The 18,226-nt window shown below is 41.7% G+C and overlaps 1 long non-coding RNA gene across 1 annotated transcript; it reads right to left on the bottom strand.

Annotated features, from left to right (window-relative positions):
* Nucleotides 1-1,401: 1,401 nt before the first annotated feature.
* Nucleotides 1,402-12,255, bottom strand: LOC117508045. Its single transcript, XR_004559964.1, has 3 exons — nt 12,170-12,255; nt 5,144-5,149; nt 1,402-1,415 (listed from the first exon to the last, which is right to left on the bottom strand). It is a non-coding gene; the product is annotated as an uncharacterized LOC117508045 (long non-coding RNA).
* Nucleotides 12,256-18,226: the final 5,971 nt, after the last annotated feature.

The following is an 18,226-nucleotide window of genomic DNA, read 5'->3' as shown; positions in this document are numbered from 1 at the left end:
AACCCGCACTTTCCAAAAGCTTTGATTGCCAGGCAGAAACTTTACCACTGAGCTACCATCACTGTCCTGTGAAAGGTGCAGGGAACTGCCTAATATCAGGAAGGACAAGGATGTATTAAAAACAAACAAACAAAATAAAACACCATATAAAAATACCGCATTGTATTGAATCCCTCTTATCAAGTGGGCAATACAAATATGATCCGTCTGTTCCTCTGTAGATGACTCATTATCACAAACATACAGTCATGAAATGACATGAATGAGAAACAGGGATGATGGTACCTAATTCTATATATGTATGCAGGGCATGTGAAAATTAACTCATCTATGTTACTCCAGGGTTGACATAGATGACACAGAATGAAAATCACAGTGATGGCTGAGCCATCTTGGAATGATGCAGGATCAGATGGACAGACAGACATTTGGTGAATTACAGTATAGATGTTTCAACAAGAAAATTTTTGAGTTATATTAACATCTCAATTTTTACAGTTCAAGTCAAGTGGGTGCATTTGTGTCACGTTTTGTCGCATACATGACACTGCGGAACAACCTTGGGTCCAGGATGGCAACCACTCAGGCAGGCAACTGGTCCAATTCCAGATCTAAATCAAATCAAATCAATTTTATTTATATAGCGCCAAATCAATCAATCAATCAATTTTTTATATAGCGCCAAATCACAACAAACAGTTGCCCCAAGGCACTTTATATTGTAAGGCAAGGCCATACAATAATTATGTAAAACCCCCAGCAGTCTACGTCTATAGCAGCATAACTAAGGGATGGTTCAGGGTCACCTGAAAGCAGCCAAAGATAACGATACGTCTTTGGGATGGTTATGAGTAATTTTTTCTCTAATAGTTAAAATTTTGTTAGCAAAGAAAGTCATGAAGTCATTACTAGTTAAAGTTAATGGAATACTCAGCTCAATAGAGCTCTGACTCTTTGTCAGCCTGGCTACAGTGCTGAAAAGAAACCTGGGGTTGTTCTTATTTTCTTCAATTAGAGATGAGTAGAAAGATGTCCTAGCTTTACGGAGGGCTTTTTTATAGAGCAACAGACTCTTTTTCCAGGCTAAGTGAAGATCTTCTAAATTAGTGAGACGCCATTTCCTCTCCAACTTACGGGTTATCTGCTTTAAGCTACGAGTTTGTGAGTTATACCACGGAGTCAGGCACTTCTGATTTAAAGCTCTCTTTTTTAGAGGAGCTACAGCATCCAAAGTTGTCTTCAATGAGGATGTAAAACTATTGACGAGATACTCTATCTCACTTACAGAGTTTAGGTAGCTACTCTGCACTGTGTTGGTATATGGCATTAGAGAACATAAAGAAGGAATGGGGATGGGGTAATGAGGGGATGGCAGGGGGAGAGAAGCTGCAGAGCTGTGTAAGACTACAACTCTGCTTCCTGGTCCCAACCCTGGATAGTCACGGTTTGGAGGATTTAAGAAAATTGGCCAGATTTCTAGAAATGAGAGCTGCTCCATCCAAAGTGGGATGGATGCCGTCTCTCCTAACAAGACCAGGTTTTCCCCAGAAGCTTTGCCAATTATCTATGAAGCCCACCTCATTTTTTGGACATCACTCAGACAGCCAGCAATTCAAGGAGAACATGCGGCTAAACATGTCACTCCCGGTCTGATTGGGGAGGGGCCCAGAGAAAACTACAGAGTCCGACATTGTTTTTGCAAAGTTACACACCGATTTAATGTTAATTTTAGTGACCTCCGATTGGCGTAACCGGGTGTCATTACTGCCGACGTGAATTACAATCTTACCAAATTTACGCTTAGCCTTAGCCAGCAGTTTCAAATTTCCTTCAATGTCGCCTGCTCTGGCCCCCGGAAGACAATTGACTATGGTTGCTGGTGTCACTAACTTCACATTTCGTAAAACAGAGTCGCCAATAACCAGAGTTTGATCCTCGGCGGGTGTGTCCTCGAGTGGGGAAAAAACGGTTAGAGATGTGAACGGGTTGGCGGTGTACACGGGGCTTCTGTTTAGGGCTACGCTTCCTCCTCACAGTCACCCAGTCAGCCTGCTTTCCCGGCTGCTCGGGGATCTGCCAGGGGGTAACTAACGGCGGCTAAGCTACCTTGGTCCGCACCGACTACAGGGGCCTGGCTAGCTGTACAATTTTCCATGGTGCGGAGCCGAGTCTCCAATTCGCCCAGCCTGGCCTCCAAAGCTACGAATAAGCTACACTTATTACAAGTACCGTTACTGCTAAAGGAGGCCGAGGAATAACTAAACATTTCACACCCAGAGCAGAAAAGTGCGGGAGAGACAGGAGAAGCCGCCATGCTAAATCGGCTAAGAGCTAGTAGCTACACTAAGCTAGCGGATTCCTAAAAACACGCAAAGTGAATAATGTGTAAATAATTTAGAGGTGATTCAGCAGAAGGAGTGCTTTAGTTAAGGCACGAAAGATTACACTGGGAAACAAATCGTAATCTAGATAACTAGATCAATCTAACTGCGCAGATTAAACAGCTAACAGATACAGAAAAACACCGCTGTGCTCCGGAACAGGAAGTGATACAATACCGCAGTGAGAGCCACAACAAACAGTTGCCCCAAGGTGCTTTACATTGTAAGGCAAAAGCCATACAATAATTACAGAAAACCCCAACGGTCCGAACGACCCCCTGTGAGCAAGCACTTGGCGACAGTGGGAAGGAAAAACTCCCTTTTAACAGGAAGAAACCTCCAGCAGAACCAGGCTCAGAGAGGGGCAGTCTTCTGCTGGGACTGGTGGGACTGAGGAGAGAGAATCAGGAAAAAGACATGCTGTGGAAGAGAGCAGAGATCAATCACTAATGATTAAATGCAGAGTGGTGCATACAGAGCAAAAAGAGAAAGAAACACTCAGTGCATCATGGGAACCCCCCAGCAGTCTACGTCTATAGCAGCATAACTAAGGGATGGTTCAGGGTCACCTGATCCAGCCCTAACTATAAGCTTTAGCAAAAAGGAAAGTTTTAAGCCTAATCTTAAAAGTAGAGAGGGTGTCTGTCTCCCTGATCCAAATTGGGAGCTGGTTCCACAGGAGAGGAGCCTGAAAGCTGAAGGCTCTGCCTCCCATTCTACTCTTACAAACCCTAGGAACTACAAGTAAGCCTGCAGTCTGAGAGCGAAGCGCTCTATTGGGGTGATATGGTACTATGAGGTCCCTAAGATCAGATGGGACCTGATTATTCAAAACCTTATAAGTAAGAAGAAGAATTTTAAATTCTATTCTAGAATTAACAGGAAGCCAATGAAGAGAGGCCAATATGGGTGAGATATGCTCTCTCCTTCTAGTCCCCGTCAGTACTCTAGCTGCAGCATTTTGAATTAACTGAAGGCTTCTCAGGGAACTTTTAGGACAACCTGATAATAATGAATTACAATAGACCAGCCTAGAGGAAATAAATGCATGAATTAGTTTTTCAGCATCACTCTGAGACAAGACCTTTCTAATTTTAGAGATATTGCGCAAATGCAAAAAAGCAGTCCTACATATTTGCTTAATAAGCGCATTGAATGACATATCCTGATCAAAAATGACTCCAAGATTTCTCACAGTATTACTAGAGGTCAGGGTAATGCCGTCCAGAGCAAGGATTTGGTTAGACACTATGTTTCTAAGATTTGTGGGGCCAAGTACAATAACTTCAGTTTTATCTGAATTTAAAAGCAGGAAGTTAGAGGTCATCCATGTCTTTATGTCTGTAAGACATTCCTGCAGTTTAACTAATTGGTGTGTGTCCGCTAGCTTCATGGATAGATAAAGCTGGGTATCATCTGCGTAACAATGAAAATTTAAGCAATGCCGTCTAATAATACTGCCTAAGGGAAGCATGTATAAAGTGAATAAAATTGATCCTAGCACAGAACCTTGTGGAACTCCATAATTAACCTTAGTCTGTGAAGAAGACTCCCCATGTAAATGAACAAATTGTAATCTATTAGATAAATATGATTCAAACCACCACAGCGCAGTGCCTTTAATATATGGCATGCTCTAATCTCTGTAATAAAATGTTATGGTCAACAGTATCAAAAGCAGCACTGAGGTCTAACAGGACAAGCACAGAGATGAGTCCACTGTCTGAGGCCATAAGAAGATCATTTGTAACCTTCACTAATGCTGTTTCTGTACTATGATGAATTCTGAAACCTGACTGAATCTCTTCAAATAGACCATTCCTCTGCAGATGATCAGTTAGCTGTTTTACAACTACCCTTTCAAGAATTTTTGAGAGAAATATCAAATATCTCTCAAATATCTTGCCACAGCTAGGTTTTACAGTTGCTTAAGCGGAAATGAGGTCTTGGTGCATGCAACTCATCTTCAGGACAAGCACAGACAGTGCTGGTGTGGTGCTCCACAAGAGTTAATGGTGTTTGATCAGAATTCTGGGTGAGCATGACCAAGAAACCCAGAAAAACACATGCAAATCCCTCAGCAAAAACAAGAGCAAAGGAGTTCACCAACATACCTTCCCACCCATAACAACGCACAGTCTGCTGCAGGTACTCCATTTGTTTCAAAAGCTCATTTAAAAACAGCAAGTGTGCACTAAAGTGCTAAAAAACTACCCCATCTCTCTCTCTCTCTCTCTCAATCTGTCTCTCTCTCTCTATATATAAAGTACTTCACATTGCTGACTTGCAGCACTATACGAGGTCTCGTAAAGGTCTAATACATGAATCATCTGTCGTAAGAATTATAGATTTTATTCCCGTCGCAAGTAACAGCAAAGAGTTTACCAGCACCAGTCGATGGTTGGACTGTGGCCCGTGCCGACTGGTTCCTCACTTTGTCATCAAGGTCCTTCTGTTTGCCCTTTGCCTTGTTACATCTCTATTAGCAACGCCAACGAATACACATTTTCACACAACATGCAGGTAAATCTGGATAATTACCTGGATGTTAAAGGTGCTCTAACTGGTGTATGATCATTAATACAGCAGCCAACAACTAAGATATGGCAGTAATCGTGTTTCACTACATAGATGTTGATTTGTTTTAAAGATGGCGGACAGTAGCAACTTAACAAAAAACCCAAACCATAAATTCCTCCAAAAACCACATTCTGAGGCTAAAAATGCCTCCGATCTAGCATGTGGTAACACAAGAATCATACATTTAGCTTTTCTACACGGTGCGCTGTGAAGCCTGTTGAAAGGTCCCAACTGCTGTTGTTTCTACTTGATCTGGAGGAAGGTTTGGGGAGGAGTGGCCAAGGAGGGGAGCTTTGGTTTAGTTCTGGCACAACTGTGGCTATTGTGATAGTTGCTATCAAGGACCCAAGGCAGTTCCACAGTGCATCAAGTGGGGCAACATAGAACACCTGCAAATACACCCAGACTGGCCTGACCAAGAATATGAGGCAAAATATTGTGTAATATTATTCCTAGGCTTTGGAAAAGCAGATCCTCTAAAATGTCGTGAGTGAACAGATGAATGAGTCTGTAACACCTGTATCGCATAAAAGTCGTCTTTACCTGAACAATTGATGCCACTGATCCTTTAGTACCATAAATTTCACCAGCATAATACTGCAGCACAGTGCCTTAGTGGTTAGCACTGTTGCCTCACGGCAAAAAGGTTGTGGGTTTGATTCCCACCTGTGGTCTTTCTGTGTGGAGTTTGCATGTTCCCCCTGTGTTTACATGGGTGTCTTCTCACATTTAAAGACATGCAGGTTAGGTGGATTGGAAACTTTCTAATTGTTCAGGTCTCTCTTGCAAAAGAGGTCTTACACACCTCTCTGCAGCTTCTCTCCCCCTGCCATCCCCTCATTACCCCATCCCCGTAGAGACGGTGCCTGCTCCCAGACCACCAACAACCAGCAAAAATCTATTTAAGCATAAAAATTCAAAAAGAAAAAATAATATAGCACCTTCAACTGCACCACAGACTAAAACAGTTGGGCCCCTCCCCAATCGGACTGGGAGTGACATGTTTAGCCGCATGTTCTCCTTGAATTGCTGGCTGTCTGAGTGGTGGGCTTCATAGATAATTGGCAAAGCTTCTGGGGAAAACCTGGTCTTGTTAGGAGAGACGGCATCCATCCCACTTTGGATGGAGCAGCTCTCATTTCTAGAAATCTGGCCAGTTTTATTAAATCCTCCAAACCGTGACTATCCAGGGTTGGGACCAGGAAGCAGAGTTGTAGTCTTACACACCTCTCTGCAGCTTCTCTCCCCCTGCCATCCCCTCATTACCCCATCCCCGTAGAGATGGTGCCTGCTTCCAGACCACCAACAACCAGCAAAAATCTATTTAAGCATAAAAATTCAAAAAGAAAAAATAATATAGCACCTTCAACTGCACCACAGACTAAAACAGTTAAATGTGGTCTATTAAACATTAGGTCTCTCTCTTCTAAGGAAGCCCTACCATTATTTAATGCTTCGATTTTAAATATGATCAATCTATCTTTATTAGTTGGCTATGTACCACAGGCTTTTAAGGTGGCAGTAATTAATCCATTACTTAAAAAGCCATCACTTGACCCAGCTATCTTAGCTAATTATAGGCCAATCTCCAACCTTCCTTTTCTCTCAAAATTCTTGAAAGGGTAGTTGTAAAACAGCTAACTGATCATCTGCAGAGGAATGGTCTATTTGAAGAGTTTCAGTCAGGTTTTAGAATTCATCATAGTACAGAAACAGCATTAGTGAAGGTTACAAATGATCTTCTTATGGCCTCGGACAGTGGACTCATCTCTGTGCTTGTTCTGTTAGACCTCAGTGCTGCTTTTGATACTGTTGACCATAAAATTTTATTACAGAGATTAGAGCATGCCATAGGTATTAAAGGCACTGCGCTGCGGTGGTTTGAATCATATTTGTCTAATAGATTACAATTTGTTCATGTAAATGGGGAATCTTCTTCACAGACTAAAGTTAATTATGGAGTTCCACAAGGTTCTGTGCTAGGACCAATTTTATTCACTTTATACATGCTTCCCTTAGGTAATATTATTAGACGGTATTGCTTAAATTTTCATTGTTACTCAGATGATACCCAGCTTTATCTATCCATGAAGCCAGAGGACACACACCAATTAGCTAAACTGCAGGATTGTCTTATAGACATAAAGACATGGATGACCTCTAATTTCCTGCTTTTAAACTCAGATAAAACTGAAGTTATTGTACTTGGCCCCACAAATCTTAGAAACATGGTGTCTAACCAGATCCTTACTCTGGATGGCATTACCCTGACCTCTAGTAATACTGTGAGAAATCTTGGAGTCATTTTTGATCAGGATATGTCATTCAAAGCGCATATTAAACAAATATGTAGGACTGCTTTTTTGCATTTACGCAATATCTCTAAAATCAGAAAGGTCTTGTCTCAGAGTGATGCTGAAAAACTAATTCATGCATTTATTTCCTCTAGGCTGGACTATTGTAATTCATTATTATCAGGTTGTCCTAAAAGTTCCCTAAAAAGTCTTTAGTTAATTCAAAATGCTGCAGCTAGAGTACTGACGGGGACTAGAAGGAGACAGCATACCTCACCCATATTGGCCTCTCTTCATTGGCTTCCTGTTAATTCTAGAATAGAATTTAAAATTCTTCTTCTTACTTATAAGGTTTTGAATAATCAGGTCCCATCTTATCTTAGGGACCTCGTAGTACCATATCACCCCAATAGAGCGCTTCGCTCTCAGACTGCAGGCTTACTTGTAGTTCCTAGGGTTTGTAAGAGTAGAATGGGAGGCAGAGCCTTCAGCTTTCAGGCTCCTCTCCTGTGGAACCAGCTCCCAATTCAGATCAGGGAGACAGACACCCTCTCTACTTTTAAGATTAGGCTTAAAACTTTCCTTTTTGCTAAAGCTTATAGTTAGGGCTGGATCAGGTGACCCTGAACCTTCCCTTAGTTATGCTGCTATAGACGTAGACTGCTGGGGGGTTCCCATGATGCACTGTTTCTTTCTCTTTTTGCTCTGTATGCACCACTCTGCATTTAATCATTAGTGATCGATCTCTGCTCCCCTCCACAGCATGTCTTTTTCCTGGTTCTCTCCCTCAGCCCCAACCAGTCCCAGCAGAAGACTGCCCCTCCCTGAGCCTGGTTCTGCTGGAGGTTTCTTCCTGTTAAAAGGGAGTTTTTCCTTCCCACTGTAGCCAAGTGCTTGCTCACAGGGGGTCATTTTGACCGTTGGGGTTTTACATAATTATTGTATGGCCTTGCCTTACAATATAAAGCGCCTTGGGGCAACTGTTTGTTGTGATTTGGCGCTATATAAAAAAATTGATTGATTGATTGATTGATTGATTGATCTCAGTGGGACTAACCTGGTACATAAATAAAATCAGTATTTGGACAGAGATTCTCTGGTTCATCCATGCCACTAGTTTCAAAAGGGGATTGGTAGTACCACTCACTAAAGAGCAGTAAGACCTGCAGCCCATACAAGAAAACAGAACAAGAACATTTTCAAATTTCAAACTGTTCCAAATGCAAATATTTATTTAACATCTATTTCTAGACATTGAATAAACTTTCATTTTTTAATTGATTTGCTTCATCATTCAAATCAAGCTTGATTTGCTCTGAAAAAAGTGTGGAAGCATGTTTGTCCTGTAAAATTCCATGTATGGTTTTTGTGCATCCATGTCATTTATAACTGAGCCTTCTGCTCTTTCAGTGTGACCTGAAGCAAAGGTTGAGCATTATGCTGTTACCAACATTTGTTAAAATAAGATGGAAAATAATAAATATGTTCGATAATAACCACCTTCAGTTTTTATACGAACATGTTTTTGACTGGTTACAAGTACTTCAAGTTTTATAGATTATCGTAAGACAAACAAAAGCAACAGAAAGCCTGAAGCCATGCAGCGTCTTCATCTTTGGCTGGGTGCAGGAACAACAGGAGACAACGTGTGGGCAGAAGACGGTTTTTAGTGTCTTAACAGAAAATACAATTACTTAATCATGTAACACTCAAGTTTACCAACTACAAAGAAATAAAATAAGATATTGGCAATAAAAAGTTTTTGTTTTTTCTAATCTTCTATGCACAAACTCCACTGTAAATAATCTTTTTCTGTAAGATAACCCCTGTGAGCTCTTGCAGTATTATTGTCCAGAGGGAAAACCTCCATATCTTCAGTAGATCAGTTTCTTCTTCTTTCGGCTGCTCCTGTTATGGGTCACCACACCTCTGTTACACCCTGACCCCTCTATTTAACTCTCTGCTCCCACATGTCCTAAGTCACCAAATGAATGAACTTTCTCATTGGCCATCCTCATCTTCTCCCTGACGGCTGCATCCTCAGCATCCTTACATCCTTACTAACATGCCTGAACATCTCAGTCTCACCTCTTGCATCATCTCCACACCGTGCCACCTGTTTTGTCCCTCTGCTATGCTCATTTCTGTCCTGTGTGTCCTCATTGCTCCCAGCAGATATCAGTCACTTCAATGCTTAAACATTTAACTTCATACTGTAAATAAGACATAACTGGAACACTGCAGTCTGCAGTGTGGATTTTATGACAGGTTTAGTGTTCCCCTTTTTGTTTCATGCCCAGCGATACTCACCGAATGCCCCTCCAAATTGATAGGCACTCAAACACAGAAGCCAGACTTCAATGATGTGCTCCTTATTCCGGGAATCACTGGAGGTTTAAAGAAAATTCACAGAAAAATACACAAGCATTTTTCATATTAAAGAAAACCCAGAGGCAGGTATCACTCACCTCCTCACCCCCAGCTGTATGGGCACAAACACTATATTTGAGTATAAGGGTAATTCTTAGACTACGGGCACTTATTATGTCCTTTGATCATATTGTATGAAAAACAGAAAAAAGTGGAAATTTCACACTTTTATAATTATCTTTACAATGAAAGTGTGTTAAGAAATTTGTTCTAGTAGTCTATGATGACTTTTGGGGTATTCAATGTCATACAACTGTTGTGATTTTTTTAAACAAAATGTAGTTGTCCCACACTATTGCCGTAATTTCCACCACAACACTGTAATGTCCCTAAACAGTTTGTATGAAAGATTGTTTGGGTAGTTTCTATGGAGATAAACAGTGACATCCGAGCACATGTATATAGCGCCAAATCAGAACAAACAGTTGCCCCTAGGCGCTTTATATTGTAAGGCAATGGTGTGGTGGAAATTACATTTACAAGGCCAATAGTGCCCGTAGTTAAAGAATCACCCATAAGCAAAATTTAAGGTGTGTATATATTGGCACCATGGTGGCTTAGTGGTTAGCACTGTTACCTCCCAGCAAGAAGATCATGTGTTCGATTCCCACCTGTGGAGTTTGCATGTTCTGTCTGTGTTTGTGTGGGTTTCCTCCAGGTGCTCCAGTTTCCTCCCTCATTTAAAGACATGCTGGTTGGATGAACTGGAAACTTTATAGTTGTCCAGGTCTCCCTTGCAAAAGAGGTCTCGATCTCACTGGGACTAACCTGGTTAAATAAAGGTTAAATTAAGTAGCTAAAATCTCCTCAGTCATCAGTGACAGATTTCAGCCTTTTTCTTCAGTCATACAGCAAGGTGTGCAACTTGCACCTTGACTAAAGCACATTGCTCAAGGGCACCTTTGAGTTTTGTGTCTGATGGGAAAATCAGACTGTGGATACTCGGGACACCGGCCGCCACTCAACATGACTGCAAGGGGAAAACAAATCAAAACAAGTGTACAATCATCAACTGGATCCATTTCTCCAAAACCCCCAAATCCTACTCCTACAAATTCCTAACTATCTGTTCATAATTTTGTCAGATATCCTCTCACCAGACAGACAAACCAGGGTAATCGCATTACCTTCTCCCACAGGTAGGGTGAGGGTGCAAATTCTCATCCGGCTGATGTGTGGGAGCAAGGCTGGAATCATTTTCTCTGCAGACCTGGCAACAGGCTTCAATCTGCACCAATCAACACGCCTACACAGTCTTACTGCTAACGTAATCAGGTGACACAACAAAGAACAACTCTGTGGTCCACAAGCAGTAGAGTCGACACTAGAGCGAGTGCTGTACAAAACGAAAGAGGTGCTGAGCAGAGAACCTGCTGCTGCTGCAGTTATGCTTTGATCACTTCTCTGTTGTGTCCTGCACACATTCATCTGACTTTAACAAGTTTAATGGACCAGAAAAAGAAAAAAAAATCTACTGAAATCATTTGTTCTGGTCATTGACTTTTCCTGGGTTGGTTTTCTGTTTATTTGTCTATGCTTCAGCATTGAATAGGCTTATGTGCAGTTGATCAATGTGCCGAATGTTTGGTGATAAGTAAATTTGTTGTGGGCTTTATGTGATGGGTAAAGAGAGAAATGCCGTTAAGAGCAGAGGGAAATTTTCTTACCACATCTATTCATGGATCCTTGACAAATAACACAAAATGAAATGATGAAAAATTATATTTTAACTCAGGTTTTAAAGGACCACAATGGAAATAGTGTATTTGCACTTTCTTGTGTTATTCTTGTGAATTTTAATGTGCATGTATAAAATGTGACATTGAATTTTACTAAATAAAATCAATCAATCAATCAATCAATCAATCAATCAATCAATCAATCAATCAATCAATCAATCAATCAATCTATGCCGCTTCCACCCCCCAATTCTGAATAATTTTCTGGGCCATATACATTTAACAACCATCAGGTCATCTCGTAGTTTGACACGGATGACAAGTTTGGATCATTATTCCTATATATAACTCTTATAATGTAGTGCAGCAGGATAAGCAGCTGGGCTACCAATGTGTACATCTGGGATCAGTTCCCCATCACACTACATGTTTGTGACCTTGGACAAAATACTTTGGGCCTGATTTCCTTAAGGTGTGTGTGTGTGTGTGTGTGTGTGTGTGTGTGTGTGTGTGTGTGTGTGTGTGTGTGTGTGTGTGTGTGTGTGTGTGTGTGTGTAAAAATGTGCAGCATATACCACCATAGCCCCGCAAAAAAATGAGTATGAAAATTTACTAAAAGAGCCATCTGAGGGTTGTGACATTGAAATACACAAAATATGAGGTTTGCACACGCAACATGATTTATCAAGGCTAAAAACAATTTCAGGATTGAGACTGCATCTGTAATTTAGCATGTTTGAAACCTCGGTAGTAATTGAGGCAGTGTTGCACTGTCAATGCAGATGCATACAACTCAGATTCAAACTCATTCCTTGTGAGCTGTTTGGGGGATGCATTTCTTTATTTTCACTCTATAATCTTGAACACAGAAAACACTACAATTAAACATCAATTTATAGTGGCCAAGTAGAGGAGCTGACAGCAGACAACAGTCACCACACATCAGCACCCTTGGAAAGTGCCAGCTACAAATATAAAATACAGAAATGATTCTCATTCTGCATATCAAATCAAATCAAATCAACTTTATTTATATAGCACCAAATCACAACAAACAGCTGCCCCAAGGCGCTTTATATTGTAAGGCAAGGCCATAAAATAATTACGGAAAAACCCCAACGGTCAAAACGACCCCCTGTGAGCAAGTACTTGGCGACAGTGGGAAGGAAAAACTCACTTTTAACAGGAAGAAACCTCCAGCAGAACCAGGCTCAGAGAGGGGGAGTCTTCTGCTGGAACTGGTTGGGGCTGAGGGAGAGAACCAGGAAAAAGACATGCTGTGGAAGAGAGCAGAGATCAATCACTAATGATTAAATGCAGAGTGGTGTATACAGAGCAAAAAGAGAAAGAAACAGTACATCATGGGAACCCCCCCAGCAGTCTAAGTCTATAGCAGCATAACTAAGGGATGGTTCAGGGTCACCTGATCCAGCCCTAACTATAAGCTTTAACAAAAAGGAAAGTTTTAAGCCTAATCTTAAAAGTAGAGAGGGTGTCTGTCTCCCTGATCTGAATTGGGAGCTGGTTCCACAGGAGAGGAGCCTGAAAGCTGAAGGCTCTGCCTCCCATTCTACTCTTACAAACCCTAGGAACTACAAGTAAGCCTGCAGTCTGAGAGCGAAGCGCTCTATTGGGGTGATATGGTACTATGAGGTCCCTAAGATAAGATGGGACCTGATTATTCAAAACCTTATAAGTAAGAAGAAGAATTTTAAATTCTATTCTAGAATTAACAGGAAGCCATATCCTCTCCAATTATGTGAAAGTGAAGAATATATTAGAGAATATTAACAATCCCTTACACCATCTATCTTTCTTCCTCATTTAAAGATAAAACAATATCCAGTTTGTCCTTGCCACTGCAGCAATAACAAAATTTGTAACTTTTGACAGTAAAAGCTCTGGCTGTGAATATGGCTCATTAGCCATATTCACAGCCAGAGGTGGCAGAATTTTCCAGTCAACTTTTAGCTGAAAACAGTGAAACATCCAGTTTACAACCAGCCATCTACAGCCAACATGTGAACCCAGCATTAGTTTATAAATAAGGAATACATTAACTTAACTTCATCCTTACTGGAAGACGCTCGATAACTTAATTATGTACATTAATTCACAAAATCAATACAATGACATTAATGTCAGGTAAAAGTGAAGACCATCATGTCTTTGGGTATATGTTTTCAGTGTTTATTAATAAGCCATTTTACTACTGAATCCAGGAACCTATCATTTACAAACCTGACAGAAGTGAAGCAGTTATAAATGTCAATGAAATCTCACACCCCGGCATGTCCCATGTACACTGTTGGTCTATTGATGTGAAGTTCAGCTGACGTGGAGCGACTTACTGGGCAGCTCTTATCTGAAAAATGGTGTGAGTGAACTGGATATCTCAGGTATGAGCAGCTCAGAGCTCACACTGATATGCATGCAGGCTGTACTGGAATTTTGGATCTGGGGAGCTCACACTGGATGACAGCGGATCTTGGACATATTGCTTATATCCATCAAAGATATGAGAATGAAGTTAAATCTACCCCTGTATGACAAAAAATGTGCTGAGCCTGCTAGTGCTCCTGGACACGAGGGCAGTCAACAAACAAACTGGGTGGAGCTGTGGAAGTGTTCTTTAAAAAGATTTAAAAGTAGGGTTCTGTCTTTATTTGACAAGTAATTTTTTAAAAGGTGGGGCAGCATGATGGCTTAGTGGTTATCACTGTTGCCTCACAGCAAGAAGGTCATGGGATCAATTCCCACCGGTGGCCTTTCTTTGTGGAGTTTGCATGTTCTCCTGTGTCTGCATGGGTTCTCTCCAGGTGCTCCGGCTTCCTCCCACATCCAAAGATATGGAGGTTAAGTGAATTAGAAACTTTAAATTGTCTGTAGATGTGCATGCGGGTATGAATGTGTTTGTTTGTCTATATGTGGCCCTGTGACAGACTGGCATCCTGTCCAGGGTGTATGTAACCTGCCTCATGCCCTATGACTGCTGGTATAGGCTCTAGCCACCCATGGCCCTTATTGGAGTAAGGGGTTGAAGATGAGTGAGTGGTTTAAAAGGTTTATTTGCATTCACATGTTGAGTAATGGACTCTGGTTGTTTCAAAAAGTATTACTGTACATTTAATAAATACCTTCAATTTGTGCTTCTAACCCTACCACTTCACCCAACACTAACTCACCCTCTCCCTTCTCCTAACTCCCACAGACCTCCCACATTTCATGATACCATCATGAAATGAATTTATGCTCCCGCTTTTCATGACTGTATCACAAACGAATACGTTAATTTACTTTTCCTGATGCAATCATAAAATGGCGCGAGACTGGGTTTTATATAACGGCTGAGTGGATCCTTGTCATTTGATTGGTGCTTTGTATGTCACATGGCATGGATTAGTCATCCCATTTGTGTTGCATTGTGTTTAGAGTGCATTTTGTTTCCATTTAGAGTGCAAATTTGGTTACATACCTTTGGTACCATTCCACTCTGTGTGTGTGTGTGATCACGCGTGCACACACAAAACAAATCCACTGCGCTGTCTGGAGGCTGTTAGCAGGAAGTTAGATGTTAGAATGAAAATCTGGACTAATTTCTGACATGATTTTTTTTTCGCTCCACTGAGGATGTACACAGTCTTTTTCTTTCTTTTTTTTTTTTTTTGGCAGTACATGTGCGCACAAGTGCTGATCCTGTTGTGTGTGCGTGCGCATGGGAGACAACGACTCTACCCAGAGGACGATTTGATTGAGCTAACTAATGCCAATTCTTGTAACACACACACAAAATCCACTCCGCTGTAAGCCGTCACCCCTTTGAGTCTGGTCTGCTTGAGGTTTCTTCCTCAGAGGAAGTTTATCCTTACCACTGTTGCTCTGGGGGTTGGTAGGGTTGGACCTTGCTTGTGTGAAGGGCCTTGGGGCGACCTTGTTGTGATCTGGGGCCATATAAATGAAAATGAACTGAAATTGAAATTGAAAAATTTAAATTGAAGAGCTGTTCAGATGAAAAGATGAAAACCTGATGTGATTTTTGACTGGACTGAGGATCGTTTTTTATGGAAGTCCGAAGTCAGTGGACTACATGTCAAAATTTGGACTTTAGCAGCAGTGGAACACCAAAATATAAGTCCCTTTTCTGTTGTTTATGAATTAATAAAATATCAAATGACAAGGATCTGTTTTAGCCGTTATAGCAAATAATTAATGTTTTTACATTCTTTCAATGGAACAAATATTTAATTCGGTGAAAACTGGAACATATTCAAGTCTGCTTTGCCTCGTTGAATGGTATGTTCCAGCTTTCACCTCATGAAATATTTGTACCATTGAACTCATAAACATTCATTATTTGTATGCCATTCTGCACAAAATTCTGCCTGAAGGGGTGGACTGATGCTCGAACCGCCAATATTATGTTCATTGGAACGCCCATTTCAATAAAATGTCAAATTTTGTCACAAATAAAAAAATCATCCGCAATTAATTTATCTGTATGTGTCCTTTTTTTTTTCTTTTTCCTGTAAAAATCTGTGTCAAAGTCCCTTGAAAAGCTAAACGTGGGTGTTTAACTAACTTTGCTCAAGAAAAAGAGGGTGGGCTAATGGTTTGTCAGGGGCGGTCCAGCGGGCGGATATGGTATTTTTGTAATGCATTTTAAAATGTGTTATTCCAGTTTGGGTATTTCAGTGTTAAAGATTATTGAATGTGAAAAAGTTCATGTAAATCTAGAGGTCTGAAAAATAACCACGCTACTTTATCCACATATGGGTGAGTTTCTTAAGAAAATAAGCTAACATATTAATACAGATGCACAACAGACAGGTGCTTTTGCTCGCTCTAAATTTGTTTCTTAAGCTTTTAACACTCAGGTAATTCCTATATATCAACAAGAGCTTTAAATCAGGAAATGGAGCCATATTCATGGAAAAATCAATGTGAGCTTTGTGCAGGGCCGGTTTCCAAACTAAACCGCGAAGTCTGATCAGGCAGCAAAGAGAACTTTGCATCACAGTATCAAGTGACTGACACCAAGGTGTGCATTGAGACTGGAATGTTCCATCAACGCACTTTTCGCATTCATGCGTCAAAATCAGCTGTGTGCATTGACTACATTAGTAAGGACATTACCAGTGGGGTGGGCTGTGAATAAAAATAGATCTCATGTGTGACAGTTGTTATCTGCCCTTCACTAAACACATTTGCAGGTAGGGAAGGGTAAACTAGATTAGCCAGTGAATCATGTGGAAGATGAGGGACAAGGGCAGATGCCAATAACCCTATGCAAGATTGAAAATTGAGAATTTCTCAGCAGACACAGCAAAGGCAAGATTGCCTGCAAGTAGACTGTAGCAACCTGAACGGACAGCGAGGATCTGAGGTGGACTGAAAGTAACTCCAAAATTCAAAATCGGTGTGAATAATTTAGCAATTATTCTCAAATCTACTATTTTTAAAATAAGAAATGTCATGCTGTCATTGAGACTACTAGATTGTAATTATCATGTGCCAGAAGAACGTTTTCCAGGAAATGCCATAAATAATTATTGGAATTGATAACAAACATGATTATGTTGATATGGCACATTTGGCTGACAGGCTGTGTTAAAATGTTATGTGCAGTATATTCACATTGTGATTAGTGCTGGTGTAGCAGCTTGTGTTGTGAAAGTGTCGTGACATGGACCCACAACAGGGGGCGTAAATGAACAGACAATGGATAAGCCAAAAGTAACAATTTAATGTTGTGAATCACACAACGACATACAGACAATAACAATATAGTGACTGTCAATCATACACCAGGTGACGTGTGGGCAGGCTGGACGATAGAAGACGCCTGGCGAGAGAAGAGCCAGATCCACACAGCTTCCACTGCCAACGGAGCTGAAGAACACCGGAGCCGCCAAGCCCTGCGCCACAGGTGGCCGCTGTCTTCAGCAGTCAGACCCGGTACTGCTGGCAGAGAACAGAGACAGTCCTGATGAGTGTGAGGTCGCACACTCAGTAATCCCACAGTCTGTATTCAGTAAGGAGGGAGCACCTCCACCTCCAATCACACACTCGTGCAGCTCCTGTCTAACCACTTATCTGGTTGGGGTGTGAAGCGAAGCCGTCGCTGATCACACCAAACGCCAATCCCACAGATAAGGACACACCACAGGAAAACGGCTGCAAAGAAGTTCAGATTATTACTCAATGTTTTGAGTCAGCAGAGAAAATTACCTGATTGGTAGTTGATTTCTCGGCGAGGAGGTGGAGTCGCAGTCCGGCCTTTATGGAGATGGTGATGAGTTGGCTGAGTGACAGCTGGTGCTGATGAAGAGTGACAGCTGTCACTCCCAGTGGCTCCGGCGCCCTCTCGTGCTTGAAGCCTGCACTCCAAGCAGGGCGCCATCTGGTGGTGGTGGGCCAGCAGTACCTCCTCTTCAGTGGCCCACACAACAGCTTGCTCTGCATTTTTTTACTTCTTCCAGTCTCTCCCCTCGGGAGGTGAACCCATGATCTCCGGCATGGGAGGTGGATGCTCTGACCATTTGGCAAAAAACGGGGCTCTGGCCTGAGTGGCCAGATTATCTTTTGACTGTCGGGGGAGTGAGGACTAATTGAGTAGCACATGCACAGCGGCTCCTGCTGGCCTCCACTCACGCTCCCTTGAACCTCACTCTCATCTGGGTCACCGCACCAGTGTAGTAGCTTGCTCTGTGTGCTGCTGTGTTTTTGACTCTTCCCACTCCCTCCCCTCGGGATGCAAACTCATGATCTGCAGCACGGGAGACAGACACTTTAACCAGTCGGCTAAAACCCGGTCTGTGGCTTGAGGTTCCAGAATGTCTGGAGTGAGGCCTGTTGACCACGA

The sequence above is a fragment of the Thalassophryne amazonica genome, chromosome 3 (genome assembly GCF_902500255.1).
Source record: "Thalassophryne amazonica chromosome 3, fThaAma1.1, whole genome shotgun sequence".
Classification (NCBI taxonomy): domain Eukaryota; kingdom Metazoa; phylum Chordata; class Actinopteri; order Batrachoidiformes; family Batrachoididae; genus Thalassophryne; species Thalassophryne amazonica.
The sequence above is the reverse complement of the archived record's forward strand: the minus strand, read 5'-3'. Positions and strand labels throughout refer to the sequence as shown.